Here is a 20,903-nt window from a genome sequence, read left to right on the forward strand (position 1 = left end):
GCCTACAGCTAGCATTTCCTCCAGGGACAGATAAAGCCTTTGCTTTAAGAACTGGAACAAGCAGAAAATACCATGCTTGCCACTTCTTTTCATCACAGGATTGGACACCTTTGACCAAAATGGACTTAGCAGGCCATTCAACCGCAGTTCAGAATGATTTTAAAAATTTCAACAAACCATTTAATTTTGCATCTGAATCTTTGTGTGGTTCTTTATCTCTTTAAGGGAACTGTTCCGGATTCATCAGTTCACTTATGTCCATTTCTTCAGAGTTTACCTTTTACAACTTCATTATTTCTTCCTTCAGTGGTGTTCTAGTGCCAGCCTCCTGTGTTCTGTCGTGGACACCTGTGCAGGGAAAGACACAGCGACTCTTTCCAGCCTCTGCTTGTGTTCTTTGACGCGGGCACATCCTTGCCATTTGATCTTGCCTTTGATTCCTGCTGTGCTAGTTAGTGATTCACAACCTAGCCATTGTAGACTTGGCTCTTGTGTTCTCTAGTTGAGCTGGGCTGTAAGCTGAAGTCAGTCTACAGTATGAAAGGTAATCCAGTCGATGCAGTTGGACTGTATCAGACTGCTGCTTCACCATTCAGGGACTGAGGCTGCATAGGGAATGGTTGGGTTCCAAGGCTCAGCACTGTCTCTGGCTTTCTGACATAACTTGTCAGAGTAGGCAGAGCCAAATTTAGATCTCTCTCTCTCTCTCTCTCTCTCTCTCTCTCTCTCTCTCTCTCTCTCTTTCTCTCTCTCTCTCCACACACACACACACACACACACACACACACACACATATGGAGGTGGGGGGCTTCCACAAGCAGTGCACCAAGGCTGGATATAATGGCTGCTTCACCACTGGGCCTGGTCAAAGTTAGATGTTCCCACTATGGTTAATTGATTCTCTGGCTCTGCTTTCCAAACGCTAGGAAGGTTAGCGTTTGGTTGGGTTAAAGACTGAGGAATGGGCTTGGGCAGGGACAGATATTCCCTTTTTGAAGAATGGTCAGATTGGCCCTATTCTCTATCCTGGGGGAGGTTTCAAGGTGAGCATTAAAGTTAGGTGTGGAAGCCAGACAGGCGTGAGCCAAGGAGACCTGCCAACTGCTTACAGAGTGATGCTGTTGGCTTGTGTCCCTGTCGATATGCGTGCAAAGCTACTGCTAAGGTCTGAATGCTGGGTTCTGCGAGCCCACCTCTGTTCTCCATTTGAGCCTTGGCATTCATGAGACAAGACCATAGAGTGCCACTCATAAAGGATCCAAGAATGGTGGGGAGCCTAAGTTTACCTCTGATTCTCTCCTCCCTCTGTAACGACGTCAGGAACCTGGGATAGTTGTGTGCAGCAGTGTGCCAACTTGGAAGTGCGGTAACATAGTCAGCACTGCTCCTTTTATCCTCTGAGTATGGATTTTTTTATTCAAGTAATTCTTCCTTCTCCTTCTCCTTCTCCTTCTCCTTCTTCTTCTTCTTCTTCTTTTCTTCTCCTCCTCCTCCTCCTCCTTCTTCTTCTTTTCTCCTCCTCCTCCTCCCCCTTCTCCATCGTCGTATCATCATCATCATCATCATCATCATCATCATCATTTTTACTTATTCACATTATATCCCATTTACTGCTCCCCTGCCAGGAACCCCTGCATATCCCCCCAACACCCTGCTACCCTGGTACATCAAGTCTCTGTGAGGCTAGGTGCATCCTCTCCCACTGAGGCTAGACTATGTAAAACATATCCCATGTACTGGCAACAGCTTTTGGGATAGCCCCTACTCCAGTTATTCGGAACCCACATGAAGACCAAGCTGCACATCTGTTACTTATGTGCAGGGAGGCCTAATTCCAGCCCCTGTACATTCTTGGGTTGGTGGTTCAGTCTCTAAGAGTCCCAGGGGTCCAAGTTAGTTGACTTTGTTGGTCTTCCTGTGGAGTTCCTATACCCTAAGGGACTGCATTCCTTTCTCCTATTCTTCCCTGAGAGTCCCCAAGCTCCATCCACTCTTTAGCTGTGTGTATCTGCATCTGTCTGAGTCAGTTTCTGGGTGGAGTCTCTCATAGGACAGCCATGTTAGCCTCCTGTCTGCAAACATAACAGAGTACCATTAATAGTGTCAGGGATTGGTGCCTGCCCATGGGTGAGTCTCAAGTTGGGCCAGTTATTGGATAGTGACTCCCTCAGTCTCTGCTCCATCCCCATCCCTGCATTTCTTGTAGACAGGATAAATTTTGGGCCAAATGTTTTGTGTGCGAGTTGGCGTTCCTATTGTTCTACTGGGGTTCCTGCCTGGCTGCAGGAGGTAGCCTTTTCAGGTTCCATATCCCCAAATGCTGTGAATCACAGCTAAGGTCACCTCCACTGACTCTTGGGTGCCTCCCTTATCCTAGGTCTCTGTCTCTTCCTGGAGATGCCCCCTACTCCCCACCCTTGTCAGTTGCAGATTTCCATTCATTCTCATGGCCATCTGGCCATCTCTCCTGTCCCTCCCCACACCTGATCTTGAACCCCTCCCTATTCCCCTCCTCATTTCCTCTACCAGGTCCCTCCCTCCATCTGCCTCCTATGACTATTTTATTCACCCTTCTCAGTGAGATTCAAGCATCCTTGCTTGTACCTTCCTTCTTGTTCAACTTCTTTGGATCTGTGGAGTGTAGCATGAGTATCCTGTATTTTATGGCTGATATCCACTTATAAGTGAACACATACCATACATGTTCTTTTGGGACTGGGTTACCTCAATCAAGATGATATTCTCAAGATCCATCCATTTGCCTGCAAAATTCATGTTAATAGTTGAATAATATTCCATTGTGTAGATGTACCACATCTTTATCCATTCTTCAGTTGAGGGACATCTAGGTTGTTCCTGTTTCTGGCTACTATGAATAAAGCTTCTATGAACATACTTGAAGTAAATGGAGAGAAATTAAAAACAATTCCACTAAAATCAGGAACAAGAAAAGGCTGCCCACTCTCTCCCTATCTATTCAATATAGTACTTCAAGTTCTAGCCAGAGCAATAAGACAACTAAAAGAGATCAAGAGATACAAATTAGAGAAGAAGTCAAATTACCTCTATATGCAGATGATATGATAGTATATATGAGCAAAAATCCTACCAGAGAATTCCTTCAGCTGACAAACAACTTCAGCAAAGTGGCTGGATATAAAAATAAATCAGTAGACTTCCTCTACACAAAGGATATATGGGCTGAGAAAGAAATTAGGGAAATGACACCCTTCACAATAGTCACAAATAATATAAAATATCTTGGAGTGACTCTAACCAAGCAAGTGAAAGATCTGCATGACTTTCTTCAAGTCCATGAAGAAAGAAACTGAAAAAGGTATCAGAAGATGGAAAGATCTCCCATGCTCATGGATAGGCAGGATTAACATAGTGAAAATGGCCATTTCACCAAAACAATCTACCAATTCAATGCAATCTCCATCAAAATTCCAATACAATTTTTATAGACCTTGAAAAGCAATCCTTGACTTCATGTGAAAAAACCAAAAACCAAGATAGCCACAACAATCCTTTTTTTTTTCTTTTTTCTTTTGGATGTAATAAGCAAAGGCGAGGTTTATTACAGAGATCTATTACGGGGATCTCCGGGCCGACACATACCCCACGCAGGAGACAGAGGTGTCAACCACAACAATCCTTAATAAACAAACTTTCAGAGGAATCACCATCCCTGACCTCAAGCTATACTAATAGCTTGAACAATAGTGATTAAAAACTGCATGGTATTGTCACAGAAACAGACACATTGATCAATGGCATCAAATCAAAGACCCAAAAAGAAACCCATACACCTATAAACATTCAATTTTTGATAAAGAAGCCAAAACCATGCAATGGAAAAAAGAAAACATCTTCAACAAATGGTGCTGGTCTAACTGGATGTCTACATGTAGAAGAATGCAAATTGATCCACATTTTATCACTCTGCACAAAACTCAAGTTAAAGTGAATCAAGGACTTCATAAACCCAGATACGCTAAATCTCATAGAAGAGAAAGTGGGAAATAGCCTTGGATGCATGGTACAGGAGACAATTTCCTGATCTAGAATCAATAACTGATAAATGGGACCTCTTGAAACTGCAAAGCTTCTGTAAGGCAAAAGACTCTATCAATAGTACAAAATGTCAGCCTTCAGATTCAAAAAGGATCTTCACCAACCCTACATCTAACAGAGGACTAATATCCAAAATTTATGAAGAACTCAAGAAGTTAAACACCAACAACCCAAAGCGCCAAATTGAAAAATGGGGCACAGAGTTAAATAGAATTCTCAACAGAGGAATCTTGGATGGCTGAGAGCCCTTAAAAAATGTTCAAAGTCCTTAGTCATCAGGGAAATGCAAATCAAAACAACGCTGGAATTCTATCGAACACCAGTCTAAATTGCTAATATTAAAAAAAAAAACTCAAGTGATAGTACATGCTGGCGAGGACGTGGAGCAAGGGGAACACGCCTCCATTGCTGTGGAAATGCAAACTTGTACAACCACTTTGGAAATTAATTTGGCTGTTTTTTAGAAAACTGAGAATAGTTCTACCTCAAGATCCAGCTATACCACTCCTGATCATATCACCAAAAGATGCTCCACCATCCTGCAAAGACACTTGCTCAACTGCGTGTGTTTGTTTTAAGTTTTGTAGCCAAGTGAATGCCTTTGCCTTGCTTTTAGGTTTTGGCTATTATCTCCTATGGTGATTTGAAGCCCCCCATAGACTTGTATGTTTGAATATTTGGTCCCATTGGTAGAATGGTTTGGGGTTAGGAGGTGTGGCCTGGTTGGAAGAGGGTGTCACTAGGAGTGGGCCTTAAGGTTCCTAAAGACTGACATCCCAGTTCTCTCTCTCTCTCTCTCTCTCTCCTCTCCTCTCTCTCCTCCCCCTCTCTCTCTCTCTCTCTCCCCCCTCTCTCTCTCTCTCCCTCTTCTTCTCCTCTCTCTCTCTCTCTCTCTCTCCCTCCCTCCCTCTCTCCCCTCCCTCTCCTCTCCCCTCCCTCTCCCTCTCCCTCTCCCTCTCACTTTCCCCTCTCCCTCTTTGTGGGTCAAAATCTAAGCTCTCAGCTCCTCCTGCTGCCATGCCTTTACCCTTCTAGCACGAAACAGTGAGTTTAAATTAAACATTTTCCTTTAGTTACCTGAGTCATGGTGTCTTGTTACAGCAATAGAAAGTAACTAGGACATTACCTCAAAGTTTTCTCGTTCTCTTTCCCTTTCCTGAGATAATTACCAGAATGTTGACTTCAGGCCATCTTAAAACTCTGTGGTTCTGTTTCTTATTGGATAATTTGTATTATTTAGGCCACTAGTCCTTCCATGCCCCTCATAATGTTAATATACCATGATTATAACCATAATATAATATACCATTATTATAACTATAATGGTATTTATCATTATTATGACCATACTATTAATATACCGTTATTATGACCATGTTACTATACCATTGATCCTATATTGAGCACTTTTCAGTTGGGCTACTGAATATTTCATCTTTTCTACATCTTATTAAATAGTTCAAACATAGTTTTAGCATCTTTAAGAAACCATCTTTGACCCCAAATTTTATCAAGTGTATCATTTCTTGTCAATTTAAACTGATTTGTGGAACACATTTTTTTGTTCCTTGGTGTATGTATTAAATTTTTGCTTCCAAGAACTTCGATAGTGTGTATCCATTGTCTGTGTGCCATGTTTCATAGGGATATTGTAATGCAAGTGTACACTGTGTTCTCTACCCCTCCTGTCTGTCCCTTTGTTCCCAAGATGGTTTTATTTCTTCTTTCATTATATATATATATATATATATATATATATATATATATACACACACACATATATATATTTTTTTTTCATGGCTTTAGGAATCTGTATGAAATCTGAGAACCAAAAGTGAGAGGGAAAATACAGTATTTTTCTTTCTGTAATTGGTTTAATTCACTTACTATAACCATCTCCAGCTGCATTCTCTTTTCTGGAAACAACATAACTTTACTCTTCATGTGTCTGCCTCGTAATTTTTGACGGAACGCCAGACATTGTAAATGTTTTCTTTTTGCTCAGTAGGTATTTTGTATTCCGATAACCATCTTCAGCTTTGTCCTCAGATTACAGTTAAGCTCCTTGGTCATCATTTGCTGTCTTTAGAACCTGTTTCCACGCTTGTTTTTCTTCTGTGTCTCAAGGGTCATTATTGTTTGCTACCTGGTTTTGGGCACCCTACCAAGTTGTTTCATTCAGGAGAAGAATCCAATCTCTTTCATCAGAGTAGAGGTCTCTGAATGTATTCATTTGAGGCTGAAGTGAATAATTTTGTTGCAGGAGTTGTATGTCCATGGAATCTGGGTTCTTTCAACCATTTGGACCCTGAAGCAGAGGCAGGAAGCAGGAATCCTTTGGACATCTGTTTGCCTCATTGGTAGGGAACTTCCTAGCCAGGACTTTGCCAATAAGAAGACAGGAAAGCTGAGGTGAACCTGCCTGGCTAAATTTCAAGAGTCTATCCATGGGATGGGAGGAGGGCGCTAATGGTATTGGCTTTCTCCATCCTGAAAATGGAGCAAAGAGATCTGTAAGTTCTACTTTCCCACATCTGTGGGATTGAAACTCTGGTGGGGCAGGAGCAGTCTACAGCTCCAATAGCAAGATATGGTAGGCTGGGAAGAAACAAAAGTGTCTGTTGCCTAGCATTAGTGCAAATAAAAGGAAAACAAAACCAAGGACAGTGACAGCTGCCTTGATGGCAAGGCTCCCCCAGAGCCTTGCTCTCAGCTCTATTTGAGTGAAAATTTGAGAGGACTAGATTTCCTCATATAGGAGCAAGGTCATAGCAAGACCTTGGCAAGTAAAAATGGCTCTTAACCGAGAAATACATGGGGTATACTTGTGTCTGGGCAAGAAGTTGGCAGGGAGGTGGATCTCAAGTTGGTGTGGTTCGTTTGAATAAGTAAAAATGTTAGTCTTTTGTTCTTTTCAGATGTTTTATCTAAGCTGTTTTTCTGTGGCGAAGAGGGATTGTTTTGTTTCTAATAGCCACATTTCTGCTCTGTGGAAACCCACAGCTCAGCTGAATAAATTGAGACCAGGAGTGAAAGTCTGAGTGAGGCCTGGCATTGTCAGAGGCTTGCCATGGTGCCTCCTAGAGGTCTCTTTCAAGCTTTTGTTAAAGAGGGATTGTGAAAGCTTTAAAGCAGGTGGGGAAAGGCTACACCAAATTCTTCAGGAAGCTCTGAGAGCCACCCAGCTACTCTGCCTGTGGCATCCTGGTTATACCCTGGTCTTTGTGCATGGGTATATTGCTCAGAATATGACTGGAAACCATTAAACCCAACAGTTCAGCCTAAGAGAAAGCCCATGACAACTTTGCAGTTCTTGAGGGAGATCAAAGCAAGAACACATCTGCCGGGGCCGTATCCCTACGCAAGTGTGCAGTGCCTGATTCTTGGAATGAATGGCACAGGAGAAGGCCGGTGATATAATAAACCATGCAGCATCCCAGGCAGGTTTGGTGCTGGGACCCACTTTGCCCTCATGTCCCCTCTTTTCCCCAGCAGAAACACCTCTGTCATCTGAGTTGTTTCTCACCCAACTCTTGGGAAATGCTCAGAAGTCACACCGCTGTGTTTCACAGTTACCAGCTAAAGGGACAACGGTCCTGCTAGCCAGCTTCCCAAGAGCTATGTTGGTTTTCCAAATCTGTCCTCACGCTGAAGCCTTTGCTGATGCCTAACTCACGACTTAATAGCTCTGAGAGTCTCTAATAGATCTAATGCACACTTTCAACTATTCACATGGCGCCCACAACCCTGACAGAAACCGTCTCACTCTTTTCCTTTAGAGCTAACTTAAAGGTTCTATAATGGATCAATGTTGATGGATTGTACATATTAGCGGGGGTCAGTGCAGTGTTTCAGCATACACATATGGTGCATATGGAACTAATGGGGTCTTCCCCATTCCCGTCCTCTCGTCATGACTAATCTATGTCCTGGCCAATTGTCTTTGGCTGTCACCGAGGGGAGATAAACACAGTACTTGTCTGTCTGTGTCTGAGCACTTCACGTAACACTGTGTTCTTTTCCATCTATTTGGCTGCAAATGACAAGACTTCATTTTATAGGACTACATGAAATTTCATGTGTATATTAATATCCCACTGTGTATATATGACCATGTCTTTTTTATTACTTAGAAATTTCAAGCTTGTATACAATGTTTTTAGATGATTTCCACTGCCCTCTTTCCTGTTCCAACTCCTCTTGGACCACCCCTCTCAAGTTAATGTCTTAAAATTATATTAACCAATTTTAAATAAGTTAATAATTTAACTATTAATAAATATACCAAAATAGGTTAGTATGGGGTGGAGAGATGACTGAGCAGTTAAGAGCACTTGCTTCTCTTACAGAGGACCTGGATTTGATTCCCAGCACCTACATGGCAGCTCTCAACTGTTTCTAACTCCAATTCCAGGGATCCCTCCAATATCTTCTTCTGATCTCAGTGGGGTCTGTATGCACTAGACACGCAGACATATATCCAGGCAAAATTTCTGTGCACATAAAATAATAAAATAAAATAAAATAATTTTAAAAATAAATTAATTAAAAACAAGTAATTAACTTTTATAATCCACTGAGTTTAATTATTCTGCCCATCTGGGTATTGGTGCAGGACCATTCCAACAAAGCATGGGCAATTTATCTATGTCCATGCCAATAGAGACAACAGAGTCTCCTCCCCATGGCCATCTGCCAAGATCTCCTCAGCTAAGGGTGAAGCCTCCAGTGTCCCTTCACTATCCTGCTGGAATGTTGACTGTCTTGACCTGCTGCATCCTGCAGGGATTGGTCCTGGAAACCTGACTGGGGTCACATGGGAATGAAAAAATGACAGGCACTGAAATGATGGTACATACAGATGACAGGCACATACAGAGCGGCTGCCATCAGGTGGACTGTGCTCACCCTAATGGAGCATGGCTACTATTTAACCCAGTGCTGAGGGCATCTGTCATGTGCAGCACAAGGAGGAGGGGTTAGCTAGTCTTGGTACAAGGTCTCTGTAGGGGAGGAGTCTCCAGCTGTCAACATCTGTGAGGAGGAAGCTGTACAACGTGCTTTCTGCACACACGGCCAACATTCATGCTTGGACCAGAGGAAGGCTTTAGCACTTCCAAGGGTCTGAAGTGTGAAGTCCTTGATATAAGCTTGGTGTTTATATCAATAAGACACACTCTCTCAGAACGTCCTCTACTCTGTGGGATGATCTTGTGCAGGGAGTCATGCAGCTGTGAGCTCAGGAGTATAACAGCCATGCCATGTCTAGAAGTCACCATTTCCCAGAAGTCCTCTACAACATCTGGCTCTTATAGTCTTTCTAGCCCCTTTTCCTCAATGCTTCATAAGCCTTGAGGGAAGGAAGTATGATATGGATGTCTCCTTTAGGAATGAGGAAGTCAACTTGCTCTCTGTACTTTGGCTAGGAGTGATTATTTGTGTTATTCATCACTTTCTACAGGAAGGAGCATCTCTGATGTGTGAGAGCTACAATAGCCTTCAGGCATAAGGCTAAATATTTAGAAGGGGGTTTGATGCTGTGTCCATGTAACAAAGTAGTAGTAGTAGTAGTAGTAGTAGTAGTAGTAGTAGTAGTAGTTGTTGTTGTTGTTGTTGTTGTTGCTGTTGTCATTGTTTCTCCTCTAGCGTCTATGATCTCCCCCAACCACAGCTCTTAGTCGAGTTTAAAGTACCAGGCATAATTTCTTACCAGTGCAGCAGGTCTTAAGTCCCATTAGGAAGCTGTTGGTTGTCCCCTAATATTCAGAACATTATTGCACCCATGAGCATGTCTTGTCAGGCTAATAATTCTACTCCATAGGATTCATAGCTGTCTGAAACTGCTGATGACTTTCCTTCCACAGTAGCCTACATAACACCTTCCAGAACTGTGACAGTAACTAACAGGAAGGAAGCTTCCAGATCAGTGCCAGCCTGATTGCCCCATTTTCTGTGATCCAGCTATTTGATAGTCTCACCATCAAGTTCTGGTGGCTAATAAAGAGGTATGTTGGTGGTGTATAGTGTATTGGGGATTTCTGACAAGCAAGTCAAAGGGAGGTATCTCACATCCGGCTTGAACGTTTGTTTAATAATCTATACCTATGGCTTCTCAGAGAAACGTTATCTAGCCATATGTCACATTTCCTCGTCTACTTTTTTTTCCATGAGCATCTAAACTTAGTCCATGTCTTCCTATTTATGGAACATAGAAGTGAAGTTAACTCTTTGGCATGAAACATTTTTAATTATTAAATTTGTTTACCTGTTCATCCATCGGCCTATACATCTTCCTGTCTCCTCATTTATTCAACCAGCAGACATTAGTCTACCTATGCTGTGCTCAGACCTGGTACCCCAAGAAAAAATTATATAAGTAACACAGGCAGCATCAGTGGCAGACTTTTGTACAGAATTTGCCCACAACTATTGACACACTGGTGACCAAGCACTAGAAGTCATTAAACTCCATGAGAAGGCACTGTTACTATCATTGTGCAGAACCAACAACCAAACCAAACTAGACCAAAACCAAAACCAAGCAAAAACAACCCCCACCCTAAAGCAGGTTAGTTAGACATGACCCTGCTTTCAAAGCATCTGCAGAGTAGTGAGATCGCTAACACTATTTGCAGTGAGTTTCACATGGTTAGGTCTAAGGATCAACCCAAGCCTGAAAGATGAACAAGATAGGGTGCTTTCAGGTGGAACAAAGGAATATGTCTTAGGTTCTTTCAAAAGTCAATATTGAGCTAAGGATCTGGGCCACCCTCTCAAGCAGCATGTCCAATCTGCAGCCTGTGGATGATATGTGTCCCAGGCTAGTTATGAATGCATCGCAATACATTTGTAGATTAGAACGTCAGGCTGCATGTGGAAAGGTTGGATGCTTATGCAAATAAGAATTGGATGCATGACAACGACATAAAGTGCCATCAAAGGAGCACTTTCAGATGAAATTTCAGCCTTAATCTGAGCCTAAGGAAAACACAGCAGTGTAAACTGCACCTTAACTTGTCTAGAAGCAAGGAAATGAGGTTTTGAATTACCATCAGCCAGTAATTGACAATAAGAACGCTCATGTTTGTTTGTGGAGGTGAAAGATCCCCAGATCCTTTGGATATGGCAATCATGTGGTGGAACAAGTGTACAATGTTCCGGGTTTGTCAGGGTCGCCTAGAGAACAGGCTGGCTTGCACAGTGTGAACCGGATAGTCCAACAGTGGCTGACTGTGTGCTGGAGAGGCTTAGAAACCAGTAGCTGCTTAGTCCACAATTCCAGGTGACCCAGCAGTCCCATTCTGGGACTGAAGGCCTGGAGGATTCTTGGGGAGATGCTGGTCTTTAGTTGATAGGAAAGCCAAAAATGCTAGGTGTGGATGGAGAGGAGGATGGCGGTAACTGACAGGAGTAGGATGGGCTCACTCCCGAGCTGCCCATGACTACCAGGAAGTGAAGGCAGATCATCGGGCAGTGCTGCGTTACTTTCTGATCTCCTTATACCTTACTTTCTGATCTCCTTATACCTGGACCACCACTAACACTATTACCCACTCTGGATGAGGGGCTTACCCTTCAGTTGACCCTGGAGTAACCATCACAGATTTACCCAGAAGTCCTCTAGCTGACTCCAAGTCCAAACAAATTGACAACCAAGATCAACCCTCACAGTTCCCAGGTCTATGATAAATCCTGTTAATATCTTATATAGGGTTTAGATTTTTTTCAAAACCTACTTTATTTAGGGTTCTTAAATGCTTCAACCTTCCTTCTAACACACCAACCAGATGTAGGGGAGAAAGAAGGTTAATAGGAAAAGGGCGATGCAGACCAGCTCAATCCATCAGAAACAGCAAGGCTGGGACGATTAGGCAGGGCTCAGCCGAAATGCTACAAGAAGTGCTTTGGTGCATTTCTTTCTACGAAGTGAAGACCAGTGAAGAAGCCAAGCATTGCACAACCTAGCAGAGCGAGAGCCTCTTCTCTCTGACTGTTGCGTTCTATTTATATTCTTTCTAAACATTCCCCCCTTCTCAAGTGTCTGTTTTCAGTAAAACATCACATGCCCTCTCACAAGACAGCTTCCAGAAAAACACTACCACGTGGCTCAACTGAGTTGTTAAAGACACCAGAAATTTCCACTCCAAGCCTAAGTCAAAGTATGCAGAGCTGTGGTGTGAGTGCACAGAACTGAAAAAGAAACGTTGAGGGGGGTCTAGAGACATACTAACAGTTTCCCACGAGAGTTCACATGCTCATCTTATATCTCGCACACAAGCTGGCTTCTCTCAATCCTCAAGTTCATTCTGTCTTCTCATGTCATCCTAAAACTCTGATTGGATGATTTGGGGATGGGGGGCACTTAAATTATATTAATGGTGTAAGCTATAGCCCTCACCATTACAGTTGATCTTAGTAATTGTCATTTCTGCCTCTGCTACCTTCCTTTGATTCCTTCTTGCCTTTAGCAGCTACTACTACTACTACTACTACTACTACTACTACTACTACTACTACTACTGGTTCAGATGTTTTCTGGGTCCTGTGACTCAGACCTTAGAGCTGGGAGGTCTGAGCCCGTGCTTGCTTTAGTAGCCAAACCATAGCTGCTGTAGTAACCCATTCAGATTCGATGCTAGCCGTGAAGAGAAGTCTCTCCCCATTTCCATCCTGTAGCACAGCCCTAGCTGAGCGCCAGTGCTCACAGTGATGCTGAGAGCCGATAGCCCTGTTAGTAGGGATATACAGTATCTTTCAGTTCGCAGGTAGTAACCAATGAGCAGCCAGAGCATGAAGCTTAATGGGGTTCTTAGTAGATCTTCTGATGGAGTTATAGACCTCTTAGGAAATAAGGTTTTAGACCCACTGGGCAGGAGTTTGAGGGTTTGAGTTTGTGGAAGTCTACATTCCACCAGTGTGAAATGACACTTTTTTTTTTGGCTGAATAATTTTACTCTTTGACCATTTCACACCTGTCTATAATGTGTTTTCCTCCTGGTGTCGTATCTTCTATGTTGACACCCCCCCCCCATTCCTACAAACTAGGAAGCAACAAGTTTCCTTAAATAGTTATGGGGGGAAGATAGATGAAATTAATAAAGTAAGAAATGCATTAAGTCGAGCAGGCTGGTTTTGACCACATGATAAGATGGAGCTGTGTGTGACTCAGTGCTTCCCTGATTTCAATTCATGTAGAGGACAACACCCAAAACATAATCATTAAAATCACAGCTCTTTGCCATGTTGACAGAAGAGGGCACCAGTAATCCAAGAATACGGTAACTCATCCTAAACTCAGCCAAGAACTGGGAAGAATGAATTTCACAAGACCCTTTACAGAAGAGAAGCCAGCGACTCAGTGCACTCTTAGCAGGAAAAATCTCCAACCTCTGAAAGGAAACACCAGAAATAAATAAAGTCAGGAAAGGATGCAAGGCTTGATCAAGTGACTTCAAACAAATATTTGGAAATACGGGAAACTATTTTAATTAAAGATTAAATGATAAATGATTTGGGGGCAAATGAAATGAAATTAAGGATGCTGCTTGAAGTCGGTATGAAAATGAAAAAGAAAAATCTCCTAAAATTAAAAACTAAACCAAAAGAACAGACCCTCCCCACTCTCTGGCTGTAAGTCTCTTTTTCATAATCGAGATTAGGGTGGCAACAGAGGTGTTTCTGACAAAGCTGTGATCAAAAAGGTAAAACCAGGAGCCACTGGGTACACAAAGGGGTAGGGCATGCCCTTTTGCTCTAGTGGAGCATGTGAGAGTCCTGGAAAACTGCAGGTTTACAGCTAGGAAGGGAGAAAGAACTTAAACACGTGTTGGAATTCTTTCTTCTCAGCTGGTGCAAGGTTCCATTCCCTTCACTTCTTTCTTGCCTTAATGCTCACCTCTGTGACTTTAATCCCTCCACCTTCAGGGTTTATGAGGTTGAAGATCAAGCTTCTATCACTTGTTTGGTACTAAATGGGGACACAGGCACCTACCTGTTCAGGGACTGAAAGTCTCCATTAGCGGCATCTGAAGGGGATTGTGTTGGTGCCATTCAGTAGACAGAGGGTGTTGTTACTCAAGATGTCCCATATGGGGGGTTGGAGATTTAGCTCAGTGGTAGAGCGCTTGCCTAGCGAGCACAAGGCCCTGGGTTCGGTCCCCAGCACGAAAAAAAAAAAAAAAAAAAAAAAAAAAAAAAGAAAAAAGATGTCCCATATGTAAGAAACAAAGCTGTCTTAGAGTTTCTATTGCTGTGATAAATACTCTGACCAAAAGCAACCAGGGAAGGAAGGGTTTATTTTAATCTTACATTTCTAGGTAATAGTCCATTATGAAAGGAGGTCAGGGCAGAAACTCAAGGCGGGAACCTGGAGGCAGGAACAGAAGCAGAGGCTATGGGGAACACTGCTTATTAATTTGCTCCTCAAGCCTTTTCCAGCCTGCTTTTTTAATATACCAAACAGGACCGTCAGCCCAGGGATGGCACCACCCACAAGTGGGTGGGGCATTTCCACATCGATCATTAGTAAAGAAAATGCTCTATAAACTTGCCTACAGGCAATCTTACAAAGGCATTTTCTCAGTTAAGATTCCCTTTTCTGGGCTAAAAAGATGACTCAGAGGTTAAGAGCACTGACTGCTCTTCCAAAGGTCCTGAGTTCAGTTCCCAGCAACCACATGGTTGCTCACAACCATCTGTAATGAGATCTGGTGCCCTCTTCTGACCTGTAGGTGTACATGCAGACAGAACACTGTGTATATAATAAATATATATATATTTTTTAAAAAGCATAGAAAAAAAAGATTTCCCCTTCTCAGGTGTGTCTAGGTTTCTGTCAAACTCATAAAAGAACAACCTGCACAAAAGTATACATTGTTACACCTAAGAGGTAACAATCTGGTAGGTTTAATTTAGATGTGTAAATCTTTAAGGATGAAGAACATATTGTTTCAATTGTGAGGTGTTCTACTCTATCAATGACACAAATTCCGGTGCGTGCTGTTAGAATAACAAAAGCCATCAGGTCTTGTAAAATAGCTACTCCTTTATATACTTTTGAAGTTTAAGAGTAAAAGCCCAGTGCTGCCTAGGCCCCCTTGGGCTCCCAGGGTGAGGAGTGAGCCCAAGACAAGATAAACCCTGCTTGGGACTGGTTGGCTGAGAGCGCCACCAGTCCAGGGGTGTGCATGCCTTGGGGGCAGACTATGCCAGAGATGACCCGGGTGATTGCTTTGCCCAGTGCCGTAATGCATCATGCTCCTGAGATCACTTTCTAGATGACCTCAGACACTCACAGACACCCACACACTAAGCGAAGCAATTAAGTGATGGAGAAATGGAAGAGAAAGAGAAGCAGAAGGATGTGGACACAAAGATGAGAGGCAGAGCTGGATACTAGAGAGTAGAGAGGAACAGCTGGAGAAGCCTCCTGGGACCCTGGTGGAGTCCTGGCCTGTGCTTCCATAATTGGCCTTGCAGCAGCAGGGGTCTATTGATACTAAAGGCCAGGCAGATGTCCCTGGTCCCTAGTCTGGGCTGAAGCCAGGAGCCATATTGATGTATGAGGGCTGTGCAGACTTGGACCCACCCCTTGCCTGGGATTTTTGGGAGAGCTGGCCCTGAAGGCATGAGTGAAGGAGCGCTGACCCCACCCTTATCAGCACGGTACTCAGGAGAGTGCCCCTTCCCTCGCCTGCTACCTCTTTATCTCTCAGGAAGCACAGTAGAGTTGGCCCTGGATGCAGGAGCTGCAGGGTAGAAGCATGAGAAAGTGGGGGAGCTGGCCCTGACTCTCGTCGCCTGTGCAATGGTATGGATGACAAAGAAATGCCTTCTCCCAACCTCGCCCCCTGACACCTGCTGCAGGTGGGAGACCTGGCTTTGGGGTCATGAGAACGGGAGGGCTGACTGTCCCTTACAGCACTCGGGAGAGCAGACTGAACGCCTCGCCTGGGCACCACAGTAGAGCTGACCCTGGTGGTATGGGCAAGCCATTGAGCATGGGAGAGCTGGGTCTGCCTCTTTGTTTGTGTGGGGTGACATGGGCAAGAGAGAGATGCCCCTCTGCCCCTCCCCTCTTGCCACACCCATGGCAGGCAGGAGAGCTTGTTCCTAGGTCATCAAAGCAGGGGAGCTTGTCATACCCCTCACCTGCTGCAGCGCTTGAGAGAACAGGCCCTATACCTCACATAAGCAGCACAGTGGAGCTGGCCCTGGATATGGTGGTGTGGGTGAGCCTCTCCTGAGGGCACGGTGGGAGAGCTGGCCCTGCTTCTTGTCTGTGGTGCCTGTGGTGCAGATGAGGGAGGAAAGATGCCCTCCTCTCCTCCTTTGTCCCTCACCACCTTGGGCAGGCAGGAGAGATGGCCCCTGGGGTCATGAGAGTGGGAGACTTGGCATGTTCCTCTTAGCTGCAACACTTGGGAGAGCAGGCCTTATACCTCACCTGGGTAGCAGGCTAGAACTGGCCTTAGTTTGGGGGCGGGGGCAGGGGGTGGGTGTTGCGGTGAGCTGGCCCTGAGGCTGTGAAGGGGGAGAGTCGGTCCAGCCCTATGCCTGTTGCAACACTCAGGGGAGCAGAGCCCAGCACCTTGCCTGGGCAGCACAATAGAACTTGCCCTGAGAATGGGCATGCATGAGGCTGGCCATATGGCATGAGAGCAAGAGAGCTGGCCCTGCCCCTTGCTGGCTGCAACATTGGATTGGACTGGACAGGAAAGCTCACAGTGGTGTGGAGACAGGAGAGCTGGTGGTCTGACCAGCTCAGATACCTCTCAGGCCCAGACCCAGCCTTTGAATTGGCCCATCTCAACATCCACCCCATCGATGATGAAGTGCATGAAGGGGCCAGTCCTACAGATCTAAAATGACAGGATCTTCATGACACAGGGCAACAATAGGATATCTGAGCAGAGCCCTGGTGAGGGTCCAGTATTGTCAGTGTAGCAGAAGCCTGAGGCCTCTAGACCAATGACTCATTGCACTGAACATTTGCAAGCAGAGATGTATGGACAAAAGGGTATACTGTGGGATACACCATGACATACTACAGCTTACACAATGGGATTCTTTTCTTCTTTTTCCCTTGAGGGGAGCAGTTTGTAAGGGTGGAGGGCAGGCATGAGGGGAGGAGAAGATGAGAGGGATTGGAGTAGCTGATGTGAAATTCATAAAGAACCAATACAAAGGTTTTTTTTTTTATTTCCTTTTTTTATTGGATTTTTAAAATTTACATTTCAAATGTTATTCCCTTTCCTGGTTTCCCAGACATAAGCCCCCTATCCCATCCCCCTCCCCTTCTTCTATATGGGTGTTCTCCTCCCCAACAACCCACTTCCTGCTCCCCCCCCCATATTCCCCTACACGGAGTGGGGGGCAGCCTTGGCAGGACCAAGGGCTTCTCCTTCCATTGGTGCCCAACAAGGCCTCCCTCTGCTACATATGCAGCTGGAGCCATGGGTGAGTCCATGTATAGACTTTGGGTAGTGGTTTAGTCCTTGGAAACTCTGGTTGGTTGGCATTGTTGTTCTTATGGGGTTGCAAGCCCCTTCAGTTCTTTCAGTCCTTTCTCTAATTCCTCCAATGGGGGTCCCATTCTTAGTTCAATGTTGGCTGCTAGCATTCGCCTCTGTATTTGACATGCTCTGGCTGTGCCTCTCAGGAGAGAGCTATATCAGGCTCCTGTCAGCATGCACTTCTTAGCTTCATCAATCTTATCTAGTTTTGGTGGCTGTATATATATGGGCTGTATACCCATGTGGGGCAGGCTCTGAATGGCCATTCCTTCAGTATCTGCTCCGAACTTTTCCTCCATATCCCTTCCTATGGAATTTTTGTTCCCCCCTTTAAGAAGGATTGAAACATCCACACTTTGGTAGTTCTTCTTCTTGAGCTTCATGTGGTCTGTGGATTGTATCTTGGGTAATTTGAGCTTTGGGGCTAATATTCACTTATCAGTGAGTGTATACCATGTGCGTTTTTCTATAATTGGGTTACCTCACTCAGGATGATATTTTCTAGTTCCATCCATTTGCCTGTGAATTTCATGAAGTCACTGTTTTTGATAGCTGAATAGTACTCCATTGTGTAGATGTGCCACATTTTCTGTATCCATTCCTCTGTTGAAGGGCATCTGGGTTCTTTCCAGCTTCTGGCTATTATAAGTAAAGCTGCTATGAACATAGTGGAGCATGTGTCTTTGTTGTATGTTGTAGCATCTTTTGGGTATATGCCCAGGAGAGGTATAGCTAGGTCCTCAGGTAGTGGAATGTCCAATTTTCTGAGGAACCTCCAGACTGATTTCCAGAGTGGTTGTACCAGTTTGCAATCCCACCAACAATGGAGGAGTATTCCTCTTTCTCCACATCCTTGCCAGCATCCGTTGTCACCTGAGTTTTTAATTGTAGCCATTCTGACTGGTGTGAGGTGCAATCTCAGGGTTGTTTTGATTTGCATTTCCTTGATGACTAAGGATGTTGAACATTTCTTTAGGTACTTCTGAGCCATTCGATATTCCTCAGCTGAGAATTCTTTGTTTAGCTCTCTGTAGCCCATTTTTAATAGGGTTATTTGGCTCTCTGGAGTCTAACTTCTTGAGTTCTTTGTATATTTTGGATATTAGCCCTCTATCAGATGTAGGATTGGTAAAGATCTTTTCCCAATCTGTTGGTTGCCATTTTATCCTAATGACTGTGACTTTTGCCTTACAGAAGCTTTTTATTTTTGTTGTTGTTGTTTGTTTGTTTTGTTTTGTTTTTTAAAAAGAAGAGTTTATGGGATTAAAAAAACCAAAACGTGAGAGCCCACAGACTACAGAAGAACTTGTGGTAGAAATATGCTGATACTGTGGTCAAACACAACAGAGCAGTTTTAACAAGGAATCCAATGAAAGGGAAAGTGGTGTGAGGCATTTGTAGTGTCAAAAGGAAGATTGATAAGGATCACGAGTTAGTTCAGTCAGTGAAGTGCTTTCCACGGAACCATCAGGAAGCTGGTACTAGACTGGGCACCATTGCTGTGACAGAGCTGGCTACGTATTTTTTGGTAGAACTGAATGGCATTTGAACTTGGGCTAGAAAATCCAGAGTTATGAGAGCTCAGGGGGCCATTCTGCAGGAGCTTGGCTGGTGGGTGAGGATGCTGAGAGCAACACAGATGAGAGCCTGGCTTGTAAAGTCTCAGAGAGTTTTTAGAGCTTCTTAAACATTGGCGACATTAAGTATTTTGAATTAAGGCTCTGGCTCTGGTTAGTTGGTGCTGATGAATTAGCTGTGATTAACAAGAAACCAGAACCACTAAATGAAACCTTTGCTTTGCTGGGACCATTGATGTCGGTCATCTGGAGCTGAGAAGTTAGCGGTGGTTAAGAAGAAACTGGCACCATTGAAACGGAATCCTCTGGGAGTATTTTTTCCCCAGAAGCCCTGGTCCAGAGTGGACCAAAGCTGTATCTCATGGCAGCAGCTGAACTTGGTAATAAAGAGTCTCCCAGGTAGTATCAGTTTGGAAGGCATAAAGCGCTCATGGAGATCAGCTGAGGTTTAGCACTGTGAGAGACCAAGAGAGGCCATCGGTGAAGGAGCAGCCTTAGTAGCAGGGAAAACCCCAGGACTGAAGGAATCATGGAGACAAACTGAGGCCTGGCACCGTGGCACAGGTTCAGAGACCCTGAAGAGAGACCAGGAGAGGTGTTTGGTGAAGGTGCAGCTCAGTTTCCATGGAGACGCCAACACTTTGAAGATGCTGGTACCACAAGATAGCCAACAGGATAACCACAGGTGTGGAGGTGAGCTGGCCTGAGACTAGAAGACAGGATGTATGTGCTGTGAATGACAGCCAGAGAAATGCAACTGTGAGCCTACTGGAACCCATAACACCACGAGTAAATCTCACACAGTGGACACTGAATTTCTTACACTGTTGGAGTCTGGTTTTTGTGATTGTGACTGTATCCTGGGCCTTTCAATCTTAAGAAACTGTCTGTCTGTCTATCTGTCTATCTATCTATCTATCTATCTATCTATCTATCTATCTATCTATCTATCTATCTATCTATCTATCACAGGAATCCGCAGCTAAGATACTTTGGAATTTTAGAGACTGGATATTTTGGAAAAGCTTTGGATGTTTCAGAGAAACTTCAGATATTTTATGGAAACTTCGAATGTTGAAAGAGCCTTTGGATATTTCAAGGAGATTGTACTTTTAAAATATTTGAATTTCTAGACTGTGAGACTTTTAGAAGTTGGAATGTTTTGTATTGTGATTTAATATTGACAAGTCACTTTGGGGACTTGTCTCAAAGTTCAAGGATAAGGAAGGAAAAGTTCTAGCTGAACGGTGATGAGTTTTTGTCAAGTTGACAAGGCGTCAATTTTGCTAACTGGTTTTGTGTCAACTTGATTCAAGCTGGAGGCATTTGGAAATGCCTTAACCTCAGTTAAGAAAGTGTCCCCAAGCTCAGCAGTTGTGGTGCATGCCTTTAATTCCAGCACTCAGGATGTAGAGGCACGGAGATCTTTGAGTTTTGAGGCCAGCCCGGTCTACAGAGGGAGTTCCATACAGAGTGAGTTCCAGGACAATGAAGACCACACCGAGAAGACCTGTCTCAAAAAAGCCAAAACTAAAACCAAAACCAAAACCAAGACTAAGTGTCCCCATCTGATTAGTCTGTGGGCAAACCTGAGGTTCAATTTCTTCATTGCTGGTTAATGTGGGAGAGCCCTGCTCACTGGGGTAGTGTGAACTACCACTGGGGAATTAAAATGAAAATGGTCCCCATAGACACATATGGAGTGCACTATTTGAAAGGCTTTTTTGTTTGTTTG

The sequence above is a fragment of the Rattus rattus genome, chromosome 4 (assembly GCF_011064425.1).
Source record: "Rattus rattus isolate New Zealand chromosome 4, Rrattus_CSIRO_v1, whole genome shotgun sequence".
Classification (NCBI taxonomy): domain Eukaryota; kingdom Metazoa; phylum Chordata; class Mammalia; order Rodentia; family Muridae; genus Rattus; species Rattus rattus.